The sequence below is a fragment of the Parus major genome, chromosome Z (genome assembly GCF_001522545.3).
Source record: "Parus major isolate Abel chromosome Z, Parus_major1.1, whole genome shotgun sequence".
NCBI lineage: Eukaryota > Metazoa > Chordata > Aves > Passeriformes > Paridae > Parus > Parus major.
Genome location: NC_031799.1, coordinates 60,981,071 through 60,994,746, shown reverse-complemented (window position 1 = coordinate 60,994,746; position 13,676 = coordinate 60,981,071). Strand labels below are relative to the sequence as shown.

The 13,676-nt window shown below is 35.1% G+C and overlaps 1 protein-coding gene across 5 annotated transcripts in view; it reads left to right on the top strand.

The window, feature by feature from the left end:
• KIAA0825 (KIAA0825 ortholog) overlaps positions 1–13,676 on the top strand; it is a 237,522-nt gene that overhangs the window by 3,024 nt on the left and 220,822 nt on the right. For 2 of the 5 annotated variants that reach the window (XM_015652518.2, XM_015652517.3), the window contains exon 2: positions 2,635–2,796. The exons of the other annotated variants lie outside the window; for them this stretch is intronic. The gene's annotated coding sequence lies outside the window, so the exon portion shown is untranslated. The remainder of the gene's footprint in view (positions 1–2,634; positions 2,797–13,676) is intronic. 5 annotated transcript variants of the gene reach the window in all.

Genomic DNA, 13,676 nt, shown 5'->3' with positions numbered 1-13,676 from the left:
TTTTTACCAAAATGTACCTTTAAGGAATTTGGTTTTTTAAGCATTATTTCAGTGATGTCTGCTAAGTTTGGAATTCACTTACTCCCTGATTCTATTATTTGGTTCATTAAAAATCTAAAATATTTTCTTCTTTTCCACCCTTTTTGTGGTCTCATTATGGTAGCTAAGTGTCTCTTATGTCTCATAGGTCTCATGGGGAGCAGGGTTTTTAACTGATGTGTTTTTAAGTTCCTCTAGGTTTCCTTTAATGTATTTGTCAAATATACAATTCAGTTGCTCAGTATTACAAATTATATTTAAACAGTTTGTCTCTGGATTTTACATAGTATTTACTTTTGCACATTCTCTTCTGAGAGCACATTCTGAGACACTTGTGACATATTTTATAAAATTTAGGGAGTGATTTTCAGTGCTACACACATGATATGTAAAATTTCTAATTACATTGTAAGGACAACCAAGACTGGCCGTACAGCTCTCATGTCCATTTCATTAAGAAGCCAAGATCAGAAAAATGAATATTCCTTTTCCCCTATCACAGAAGGTTTTATTTACAGTGTATCAGGTGTCCATCTTTTTCAGACCTCCTTTATTAATTTTTTTACCTAGAGAGAAAAAAAACGAGAGTTCTCATTTTCATTACACTGTTCTGGCTTTCTACCTTATACTTTTTATTTCCTTTATGTTTTATACATATTTATATTACCACCATGTCTTCTGCCTTGAAATTTCACTTCTTACATTTCCCACAGATAGCTATTTTACTTCACACAGTTATCTTTTTTCAGACTTTATTGGTGCTGCTGCTTCTATGTTATCACTGTTGATCCTTGTCTGTAAATCTCAGTCTGTTTCTCAAAGCCTCTGCCACTTTTTCCTTAACTTTTCAAGTTAGGGTTTCTTTTCTTTTTTTGTTAATTTTTGTCTTTTTTTGTGTATATTATCCATCCCTCATAAACTTTTTGACTTCTGTGTTGAAAACTTTTATGTAATTACTTTAACATTTTGAAAGTGATAAAGTCCATGCAGAAACATATTTTCCATTTTGAATTATAATCTGACAGATTTTTTTATTAGTAATATTATCACAATGTAATACTTATTATATTACAAAATATATTTTGCAGTATGTGCTTAAAATACTTGCCACATGCAAACAGGATTATCAGTTGACTGATAAACTGATTAAGTAAAATTATTCATTGGAGCTTTTTTCTTCTGTCTAAGCATAACATGTATACTTTTTAAATTATACTCACAATGCAGTAGGCAAACATCTAGTAAGCACAGCTTTGTACAAAAACCAGTCTTGAAACTACACTGAAAGATCAGTCATAAAATCTAAAGCAGTGTGAAGTGTCTCCACACTGCCTTCATGTGGATAAAAATCTAACTTTATGCCACTTAAAGTCCATTTTTTCTTCAGTTTGAAACGCTGTCACTGGCTTCTTGAAACTGAAGGAACTTAAATTTTATTCTGTAGTGATAAGGGATTACAAGGATTACAAATAATACAATATAAATCCACAGAAGCTGCAGGAGCTTCTTAGTAGTAATCATCTTTCTATAAACATACCTGTAATTCATGAGCTAATGAATATAGGAAAGGCAGAATAAGCATTGTGAAAATTGCTGCTTTTCTTCAAGCCATACTGATTATATACACTCTCCATTACCATAACTTAATACTTATTTTTAAAAAACATCTTCATCATCTTCTCAGGTTCTATTGTTTGTATTTTTTTCATGTAACCATTTTTGTTCCAAAGAACAGTTATTTTTATGACTATTATAAGCTCAGCCAATCTAATCATCTCCTTGCATTCATCTGCCTTTCTGCCAGCTCACTTTCTGTTAATGTATGCCATTGTATGTCATGTATGTTAATGTATGTCAGTGAACCAGTGTTATGAACAAATGTAGAGAGCACAGAATAGTCTTCAGCAGCTTGTTCAGTAACTCTTCTGATCATGAGTTTATGTGTATTAGTTCACTCCGTAATGAATTAGTGAACTGTATTTTTTTTAGTGTACTTTCAGTCTTGGACTAAGGTTTTGGTTGGTTGTTTCTTTTAAAATATAGGCATGAGATGGATTTATTTTGCTTTTAATACTTAACTTCCCTACCACATAAAGTTCAAGTTTCTTATCGTTGTCTGACATGAGTTAATCTAGTGCTGCTTCTTAGACCTTCTTAATCATATTACTGCTCTTCTGCCCTGTCCTAAATGCGCTATATACCTGCCTGAAATACTTAATTGACCTAGTTTCCCCAGTGACCTTCTAATAATATTTTATCCTACATAGGAGATACATTCTGATGTGATCAGCAATTTTTCATTCAACAAAGTCCTTTCACAGTCTTCTTTTTCTCTTTTACTTTTTTGAGAATGTCCATAAGCTGATTTACATTATGTTTGCTGATTACTGGGTTTTTTTAGGCCATAAAATCACTTTCTTTGTCTTTTGGTATTTTGTTCTTCTCTAAGTAACTGCATTTAAATGGTAAATGTAGGTAAGGCTAGGAGATATTGTAAATTTCTGCTAATAGTAGAATGTTGTTGAGTACAATCTGTATGTACTATGAATATTCCAGAATGGTTTCTTCTCTGCAATAACGTGTTTCTCCCCCCAGGTTTATTTCTGACTAGACAACTGCCAACAGCATGCCCAGAATGTAGATAAACATGAGCTCTGGCTTGCAGACATCAGGAAATCAAATTAGACATGATATACCCAGTGGGGTAATGTGTTACATGTACACTTTCTACCTTCTCTGCAGTTCACTGTACTTGAAGTAAGTATAAGGGAAAAGGTAGAGATGATTGTGGATGGGAGAAGGATAAAAATACAGAAAACTTATGAGGAAGTATGGCATGAGTTATTATAGGGTAGATAAAGGAAGGTGCAACAAGAGCAAGAAAGTATAGAAATACCCTACAGAATGTTACAATTCTAGTTTTTTATCAATATGTAGCTGGAAGATGATTGTGACATATGGGTATCGGACATTGATTTGCTACTGAAGATGAGACTCATAAAATAGGATGGGTTAGAAAAGACTTTAAAGGTCATCTAGTTTAAACCCACTACAAGCTCCCTTTTAAGTACTGGAAGATTATGAAGAGGTTTGTCCAGGGCATTCTCATCTCCACTCTCAACAGCCCCAATTCCCTCAGCCTGTCTTCATACCAGAATCACTGTGGTCATCTTGTCACGTTCCTCTGGACTTGTCTGAGCTGAGCTGGACATGGTGCTCCAGTAGAGTCTCACTGGGGCTGAGTAGAAGTTTGAGCGGTTAGCAGAGGATCATAGAGGTTCCTTGTAACTGTTTAGTTGTCCCTTAAGGTAGAACACCTGTCATCAGCAGATGTTGCAGATCTTAGTTGCCCATCAGCAGATAACTTTTCCCAGGGTTTGGTAGTGCAAAGCTCAAACATAGATCACTGTTCCATATACATGTAAAGACAATACGGCAGGAGAGGGAACAAAATGGAAAAAGAGCAGGATGAGGATTAATCAGAGACTAATTAGAAAAATTTTGTGTGTAGCATATTGGACATACATGTCATTAATCTGAGGTGAATGGTAAATGCTGATTAATGTGGTAAATGTGACCTGACAAAAGATAACCAAGTTTTCATGTGCAGTTCCCTCCCCACCACCTCCAACCCATACACCTCCTCCCTTTTGATTGTCTCTGATAGACAGTTTGATTTGTTCTGAGATAAAAACATGTGGTGGGAATGTTCCTTTCCTAAGGTAATAACACCAGGTAGGAATTGCAGCAAGAACTGTCTGGATGGTTGCATAATTGATGTATTTCAGAGATGGGAGAGCTTTGATCATTGTGATTGACTTTGATGCACCTTGGCCTGCAAAAAGGTGTAAAATGTTGCTGGAGACTGGGCAAACTGGTCTCCTGAGCTTGCAAGCAGCTTCTGGGTGTAACACCTCCCCCTGCTCCCCAGCAGGGATGCCTGCAGGGTACGTCCAACCCAAAGGCAGGGAAAACTCACTTTTGGAGAATTGAGTAAAAAAGCAGTTAAGATCCAGCCACATACAGAGATAAAATCTGAAAGTAGTCCATACATGCTTTGTTGCTTTGTAACTGTGCATTCTGGAAGGCCAAAGGTTGTACAGCTGCATGTTTCTAGCCAAGCCTCTGATATTACAACCCTTTAGACCCACTTATATTATATACTGGATTGGCAAATTTAGGTACTGTATTAGCATTAATTCTAATCATAGTTATCCACATAATCAGTGTCATATTTCTCATACCTAACGGAGAGTCTTCTCTCTGCTGCACTGCTACAAGTGGTGTAGTTGACAGGATGACTTAATCAGGCATATTGAGCAGAGCATTTGTACACCTTTAGAAGGAAATTTGTGTGTTCAAGCATAGAGAACTAGAAATGGGCAGTATGTTGTCTCTCAAAGAACTTCTACAGTAAACTAGTCTGTCTGGTTTGAGAAATGGTTCCAGATCCTGATTTGCTGCAATCCTTGGAGACATAAAATAGGCCTCAGTGAATTATATTTGGAAGTTTTTCCATATTTAAGATACTTTTCAAAGTAACACATCCACCTCTTACATTTTCATAGTAAGTACGTTGGAATAATTTTGTCTCTGCAGAGAGACAGTATAGAATTAATCTGAGGCACTTAATCTAGTTGAAAAGGTGTATGTGTATATGTCTGTCTAAAAATCTGTAAGATGGTGTAATCTGCTGTTCATGGGCTTTTCTTGAACAAGGCAGCACTCTGCAAATCCAGGTAATTAATCAGAAAATATTTGTATAAGGTACTGACATAATGAAGTGTGATTATGTATTCTATGCAGAAATTTCTGTGGGTTGGTTCTAATTGTTTTGGTTTTTTTTAATGAATAAATTTAGGTCATTTTATAAGAAATTAAAAAGAAAATTGTATTACATAAAGACTCCTTGATTAAGAAACTTAATTTTTTTTTTAGTTTTCTGTTTCTTTGAATACCATGTAGTTTAGAATTTCTTTGAATTTGTTATTAGTGGAATTTAATCATAAGTTGTGTATATTTAGTCCTCGAAAGCATCCTTTTTCACTTTATTGTTTAGATATTCAATGAAGTTCTTGCACTGTGGTTTGGTTTTTAAAGACCTCAGTGATAGGACTTAATTCTTTGTGATCTGAAGGTAAGAATTTAAGTGTTCTTGCAGGAAACAATATTCTGAGATGGAATTTCATCAGGTTTTGACTAGTTATGTGTTTTTGCTTTTGGAAGGTGGCTCTGATAGGCCATGCTTCAAGTTCCAGCTCTGCTTCATTTATGGAGCTTATTGTAGTCTTTAGTTCCTGTACCAATTTTGATCTCTGTCTAAAACTCGAAGTCATGTAATTGGAAACTCTTCCTTTTATAGCTAAATATGTCATTTAGCCATCAGCTCTGTGATGTGCCTAATCTCTCTTGCAGAATTCAATTGAATATCAAATCCAAGTTACCCCAATAGCAGAATGCTGCTAGAGTGTTACTCTGTTGTACTAACTAATCTCTACTTCTCTTAATTTTAAAATTTTATGTTTGATAAGGCTGAAACTCTTACACATTGTTGCTTAATTTTATTCCTCTTTAGTTAATATGGGTGAAATAATCAGCTTACAATTTCAGTGTTAGCAAATAAGCTACTTATTTAACTTGTCCAAACATGTTGAAGGTATTGAACTTTAAGGCAAAAACATTCTCAGTCTGAAAAGGGAACACTGACAAAATCATTCAAAAGAAAAAAGAGGAATAATTTATGAAAGGAACTGTAGCTAATGATGCCATCCAGTTGCTTTAAAGTGCTTCTACCTCAAGTTTAATGAATTAGATTTGTCAACAGCATATGTTTTATGCACTACTTCTAATGAAGTGGCATACCAGCACTACAGTGTACTTTGAGGTTTATTCCATCAAAGCTTTTTGCTGTCATAAAGTAGACCTTTTTAAATAATAGATACTAAAAACTACATTTAAATAACATTAAGGTTGTGACACAAACACCAAATGACAAACTTCAGGCAATTCAAAGTTAGGGCTGACAACTTGTCATTACCTTGCATTGTCATTTTTTGAAAAAAAAGAAGCACCCTTGCATGATTTAAGGATTGAATGTCAGACTAACTTTAAATTTCTTGGCTTTTGTGGGCTGGAGTTAGAACCTTACTGTCATTTTTTTATGCAGGGTTTTTTGTTGTTTTATTTGTTGGGTTTTTTGTGTGTATGGTTTTTTTTTCTTTTTGTTTATTTTAATTTTGCATATTCTCTGTTTTCAGGAAAAAAAGCAGTGGAAGCCTGTACAGGCTTTATTGTCTTTGTTTTTAATATAAAACACAGATATGAGAGTATTGGTCAAAGAACAATTGTCAAAATTACATGCTGTTCTTTAAAGCTTCCTTTGTTTTTGTCTTTGCTAATTTTTCTATGGAACTTAGGAGTTACAGGAACTTTAGTCCTGGAGAACTTTAACTAAAACCCTATAAAGTATTGAGAATTCCTAATTCTTTTCCACATAAAGAACCACTTTCTTTTTATTGAACACTGCTACCTAAACCAAGTGTATACAGAAAGTGTTGTTAAAAGATTTTTCATTACTTAAAATATGTGAAACAAAGGCAGTTGAACAGGGGAGATTGTGTTATTTTTTACACATGCTTTCCCATTTTGTTGCTGTTAAATGTAGTAGAACTTTCTGTTCAAGTATCTTAGCATGTGTTTGTAAGTACAGTCCTTTCCATTCCTCTATAGAGATGATTTCTCAAGGTCTGTAAGTCTAATACAGACAATCTATTATTTTCATCATCATTTTGTCAACTTAATCTAGCATAAACTGGTACTGCTGCCAAGTTGTCAGGCCTGCACCGTCACTCACTTCATCCCTGTGCCACCATCAATGCTCATACAGCTGCCTGGTAAACAGGGATAAATGGGCTTGCATGGGCTAAGAACGTTGGTAGGATCCTGTGAAAAAGGATCAGAAAATGAGGTTTCTCGTTTAACTTGTCTGAATCTCTTTTCTCAGTACAGTCAATTTCTCACCATTCTTTTTATTGTGTCGCTATTGGTGCGTAATTGCACAAAAACTGAATTTTAATAAAAAGTTGTGATCATTCCAGGAAGAATTGGTTTAGAGAGCTAAATCATCTACTAGTACAGATAAGTGGATTGTTTGAAATCAGAATAGTATTCTCTACAATGTTTTAAATTCTTAAGATGCCACTTGACTGGGTGTGCGTAAGCTACGTCAGGCAATGTAAATACAGGGCTTGGTGAGGAATACAGCCCTCTTCGTGCTTATGCTGCCATAAACCTACCCCTGGTGCACACTGTGGTGGAGGAAGAAAATGGAAAAATCATTCTTGCCTTCATACTAAAAGTCAAATTACTAGTTAAATACCTTGACTTGATACTTGCAAAGCTATTGACTTTTGATTCATGTATTTAGAACAAACTTAAAGTTTCTGGGTAATGTTTAGCTCCAGTGATTAGCATAAAGGTGTTGTGGTACCACTTTTTACCAGCCTACCTAAGAAAAATGTCATTGTAATAAATGCTACCCCACTTTCCTATCTTCAAAACCTTTCCTCTTTTTTCAGAATATGTGCCATTGTATATTTTGGTTTTGTTTGTTATGTCCTTCAAACTGCTTCATGGTGGTATACCAGTGAAGGAAGTGTTGGTTTGGGACCACTTGCTATTGGCTGGGTCACAACAAGCATAGTTTATCATGCAGGTTAAAGAAATAGATGAATCTCTGGTTCACTGCAGGACTGTTATATAAAAATAGATTTGTGGACAACTCATGCCTCTGTAGGATATTCTGCTAAACTTATTACTTTATTATTATTTAGTTATTACAAATTTAGGCAGTTAAAGAAAGATATAGAGTAAATACTAAAACTTTGATTGTAATATAAATTTCCTCCTTGAATCTTTTATGGCTTATTATATGTTTTAAGTTGTAAAATTCTTTGTAATTAATATAAGAAAAAAGAAATTTGCTAAAATGTTAGTGTGACCTTGGGAAAAAATTTTTACTCCGTTAGTTTGTGATGTCCTCCTGTCTTTCTATAAACTTGAAATGTAGTTTTCCTTTACAAAAACCAAAAATTAATTTGTTTTTCAGTGGAGTTTTGTTATATAATAGGCAAGTAGCGCACGTTGCTTATACTGTAGTTCCACTTCTTAGCTGATTGCACAAGTCATTTAAGTCTTGTAATTATGTAGAAAATAATGCAGTGCATGGTGTTCAATTAGAAGATATTTATGAACACTTGCCCTCTTAGTCATGAAACTAAAGGCTAAGTGGTTTTGTCACTAAAGAATCTAATATAAATTTTATAGTAGGTTTTTTAAGATAGGGAGGAGGAAACCCTTTCTGCATCACAAATCTGCTGATTGTCTTTCCTTTTTGCACAGTAATTTATGACCTGGTGTGGTTCCAAATAATTATTTCTTTTTCCCAATGTGAATGCATTTAGTAATGATTAATTGTCTCCCTTTTTGTGCTCTTACCTCTGTCATATCTTGACATAATATTCTTGACATCTCAGAAGAGATGGCTGAATGTAACAGAGCTATCTCTGAGTATTCTTGAACCACACTCATGTGGCATTTCCAAGGCATGTGTAGTAATAGTATAAAGGTAAATTAACTTCACCATGAATACAGTATGTTTCTTTCCTGAGCTGGCAGCTGTGGAGTTCTTTGTTGCTCTGTGATAAGGAGCTTCAGGATGGAGCTTAAAAGTATTGTTTAAGATGGTTTTTATGAGAAGGAAGTTCACTGTTCACTAAGTAACTATTCCTTTATTTTTCTTTCATTCTACTTCAACAGCAGTGGAAAAAGATTGGGGATAAATATTCTTTAAAACTGGCACTTGGTTATGTGTTCTTTTGCTTTTGTAGCATCATATTGAGATGACTTGTACTTCCTGTAAAGATATAAAGAAATAATAACTTATAAGATGTAAGTTATCAACAAAACTGAAGTGAAATATGGGGAGGGTATTCTGGGAAGTTAAAGGCCACCATTGTGAAACTGGGTGTAAAAATGATTTATATATGGCTTGTGATTTAGTGAGACGGCTGTGTCTTAAGATTTTTTTTTTCTTCCTTAATAGTTACAGAACTGAAAACCAGTTAGACACAAGGTGGAGTTTTCTGCAATTAGTTTGATTACCCCTAACTAGATGTGCTGTAGACCTGCTTTCATATCAATCACTATATTTGTACTTTAAAATACAGATTTTTTGTACTTTAATTTACAGATGTCTTTTGTATCTTCTATTTTTATTATCTTCAATAGTGTTTAAACCTTAAATTATATATAATATGTGTCTTTTTTTTAATGCATAAAGCTACCTGGCAGCAGCCATGAGTTCTCTGAATATTAGTGATAATTAACTAGAAATCAAGTTGTAGTCAGGGCTAAGCACTTCACATAAAGAGGCATAAATCAATGTCCTTTTAATTTAAACTGACAATAACATTGGTCTATGTGTTACTTATATTTTTTTTTCCTCCTTTATGTGATGTTTTGATCAGATACTTTTTTAAGAGTAAGACCTTCAGATTCAGTCTGAGGGAGATCTGTGGTAGAATCAATATAGTGCTGATTAACAAGACTGTGCTTTAACTAGCCACGCTGAATGAAAACAGTATGCTCCTGAAACTCTCAATCTTCACTGTGAAGAAAAACAGAAGGCAAGCTGGAAGATGCCTGGCCATGGAGATGAGTGAGTCTTCATGAGGAGCCAGTTACCAGCCCAGACTGTTGAAAGCACACTATAAGGCTTCTGAATTAGTAAAAAGCATAATTCTCTTGCTGTGGATCGCTATCTATGTATATGTCTCTGTTTTTGTTGTGACTTTACAGATTTGTCAAAGATGGGCTTTTATTGTTTTGGTATATAGTTACTAGTTGTCAAAGAATATTTGAAAGTGGCTTTGGTTAGGCTTAATTTAACTCCATACATGGGACAATCATCTGAGGTATTTGAACAAACACTTCAAATGAGTGTTATAATGGGAAGCATCTTGGTTATTATGTTTTCTTTTTTCATAACTAGTAGTGTTTCAAAACATGATTACAACTTTCAGCTAAAATATTGAAAGCAATAGACTTTCAGATAATTAGAGACTGGTGTGTCTATGAGAAGAAAATATTTTGTATTAAAATGTATTATGCTTTGATTAATCACATAAACCTAAAACATAATACTAATTATGCAATACTGTGCCTCATCAGAGAAATAAGTTTTAAATTGATACAGGTGAAACAGTGTCTTGAATTTACTTTGAGGACAAGCCAACAGAGTGGAAAATGGTTACATATGACATCCTTCTGCAGAATTTATTTTCTTTGAACATATTTTCTGTTGTCAAATGCTAACCTTTTTTAGACTGTTGCTAGTGTCACTGAATATAAATTCTTCCTCCTTGAAAATCTGATTTATATTACAGTGTTAGGACCAGCCATTTGGTCAATCTTAGAAATGTAAAACAATCTTGAAGCGTCCTATGAGATCTACTAAATTGAAATTATTTGTATAATCTTTTTCTTGACTCAGCTGATGACATGCAATTGTCATTTCTTGCAAGCAATTTTTTTCTTTTTTCCTCAAAACTGCTGGCTTTTTTAAACACAATTACAGTTGTTGGTTTGCTAATCCTGTGAATCAGTCTGTGCTGAACAAGAAGCTTATCTGAAACCCTTGGCAGCTTCAGTGAAAATTAAAAAGCATGCTTTACTACAGAGATTGTCAAGAGAGAAAATAATATTTGTCCAGTCGGACAGCTTGCTTTTGTAGTTGCTAAATGAAAGTTGAGATTCTGTCTCTTCCTTGAAAGCTTCTGTGTCAAGAAGGTAATTTGGACTGTTTGTGGTTTGACAGGGATTATTAAAATCAGATGAAGTGAAGGGAAGGAAGTGTGAGAAAGCAAAATTGACAGTGACACTCTCTATTATTTGCAGCTTGGATCATGATGACTATGTTGATATGATAGATTCTAAATGTTAGTTTCACTGTGAAGATATATTAACCAACAAATACAATAAAATGCAGTTAGAGATTATTCTTCTGACTTAAGAGAATGCCATCTGACATTTATTTTCACTGGAAAGTTTGGGAGAGGGGGTGTAGCAGAAAATAAAAGATTAGAGGGGAAAACAGTAGGAAAAGGGGAGTGGTTCAGAAAGAACTTATTTTTTTCCTTTGTGATTTGATTTCTCTCTCTTTTATATTTTTTTTTTAATTTTTTGAGTTTATACAGCTTGCTAGTATACTTGAGAGAATAAAACTGAGAATTGGTGGAATGGGTTATGAAATTTCTTTTTGCATTGGCTTGAATTTGGTAGGAATTTTTTTTGCATTAGTAGTTTTGCTTAAAGTGAGCTCAAGTCTTAGATTGTTATTTCACATCAATTTTTCATGACTTGCATCTTGTATGCTATTTTTAAATAGAGATATTTTCTGCCACTTTGAGATAAATAATTAAAAACCTTAAATTATTGCAATATTCATATAGCTGAAATTTTAATTGCTGAAGATACATTAGCTACCAACTGTATGTATCTTTTGGTGTCTACTGAATAAAAAATGTATTATTTAATCTTAATCCTTTCTTAATATCTTAGTTGTATAGGTAAACTTTCAATTTTTGAATAGACTAGTTAGTGCAGAAGTAAGACACTTGATTAGTCAAGTTTGAAGAGTGCTGTCATTTCTATTTGGTTTCCTTTTCTATTTTCCGGTATGGGAACTTTGTGAAAAATTGTGTTTTGGAAGTTTTTAGCATAGAGTCTTACGATTTTATAGGAAAATAGGGAACTCAAAAGAAAATAGGTGACAGATGAAAGCTTTTGCTGTTACTTAGCATAGCCATGCCTTCGTATCTTTCAAACAATGTCATGCAATATTTGAACAGTTAAGCCATGCCATCATCTCATCTTCACCTATCTTAGAGTACAGAGCAGCATATTAACATTGAGAGTGATTCATCTGGCAGAACAAAAGGGATAAGGGTGCAGAATGACTGACTGAGGGAAAAGAGGTTACACAGAGTTGTTTGCAGACTTGCAAAATAAGGACTGTCAGGAAAAGAGATGGTGGTGTTGAAAACACAGTTGAGACACTGCTAAAGAAGATGCTCAGGTACCTCAGAACCCAATGTAAAAGGAAAGTTCCAGACCCTGCTTTGTGCTGATGTGGGAAATGTGAAACACAGACAGCCACCCTAAAATAAAATGTATGTAAAAGACAGTCTTACAGTAAATGTTATTTATATATCTTCGTATTTACTTCTGTATCCATGTCATCACAGAGTAACCCACCTACATGACCTAGGAAAGCCAGTTGATGTAATCTTTTAAGATTTCAGCAACACTTTTGATTCTGCCTCTCAGAGTATCCTGGACAAAATGTTTGGCTTGCATCTGAATAACCATGTTTTGCAATGGGTGAGCAGTTGGCTCATGAGTCAGGCAAGGGTTATGGTGAATGGTGTGACATCAGGCTGGTGTCCAGTGACAAGTGGGCTTCCATGGGTCTCCATCCTCATTCAGCCTGGCTCTCTTCAACATATTCATTAATAACTTGGATGCAGAACTTGAAAGTGTTAGAGATTACACTACATTGGGAGGTGCTGTTGTCTCCCTTGACAGCAGAGAGGCCCTGCAGAGAGACCTCAACAAGCTAGAGAGATGGTCAGTCACTAATTGTGTGAAGTTTAACAAGGTCAGCTGCTGGTTTCTGCATCTGTGATGGAGGAACCCTAGATGTGTGCATAGACCGGGGAGTGAGAGGCTGGAGAGCAGTGCTGTGGAAAGGGACTGGGGGTCCTGGTCAGTAGAAAGTTGAATATGACTCAGTAATGTGCCTTGACAGACAGGAGGGCAAATCAGGCCCAGCATCACCAGGTGATCAAGAGAGGTGTTTGTCCTGCTCTGCTCTGCAGTTGGTTGGGCCTCACTTTGGGTAATGTGTGCCTTTTTGTGGGCACTACAATCTACAAAAGACATTAACCTGTTGGAGAGTATCCAAAGGATGGTTATGAAGATGCTAAAGGGTTTGGAAAGAAAACCTTATGAGGAGCAGCTGAGGTCACTTGGTTTATTCAGACTGGAGAACAGGAGATGGAAGGGACCGCTCATTGCAATTTTAAGCATCCTCATGATGAGAAGCAGAGGACCAGGTGCTGATCTCTTCTCTGTGGTGACCACTGATAAGACTCAAGGAAATGGCATAAAGCTCAGTCAGGAGATGTTTAGTTTACCCATTAGGAAAACGTTTTTCAGTCAGAGGATGGTTGGGCACTGGAACAGGCTTCTCAGAGAAGTCTGTCTGAGTTCATGAAGTGTTCAGAGAGTGCTCTCAGGCACAGTCTTGGAGTGTCTTTTGCAGGGCCAAGAGTTGGACTTTGATGAATCTGGTAGGTCTTTTGCAGCTCAAGGGATTCTATGATTCAGATCACAATATCACAAATTACAGTATTCTAAACTAAAAAAAAAAAAATAATTAAAATTCAGTTCACAGTTAAACATAGTTAAACTTACTGTAAGTTAGTTTGGGTTGTGGGAGAGCTCTGTTTCCTGAACATGCAGGTTTTACAATGTTATGTAGCCCAATTCCCATAATTTTGAGACTATCCCTGTTC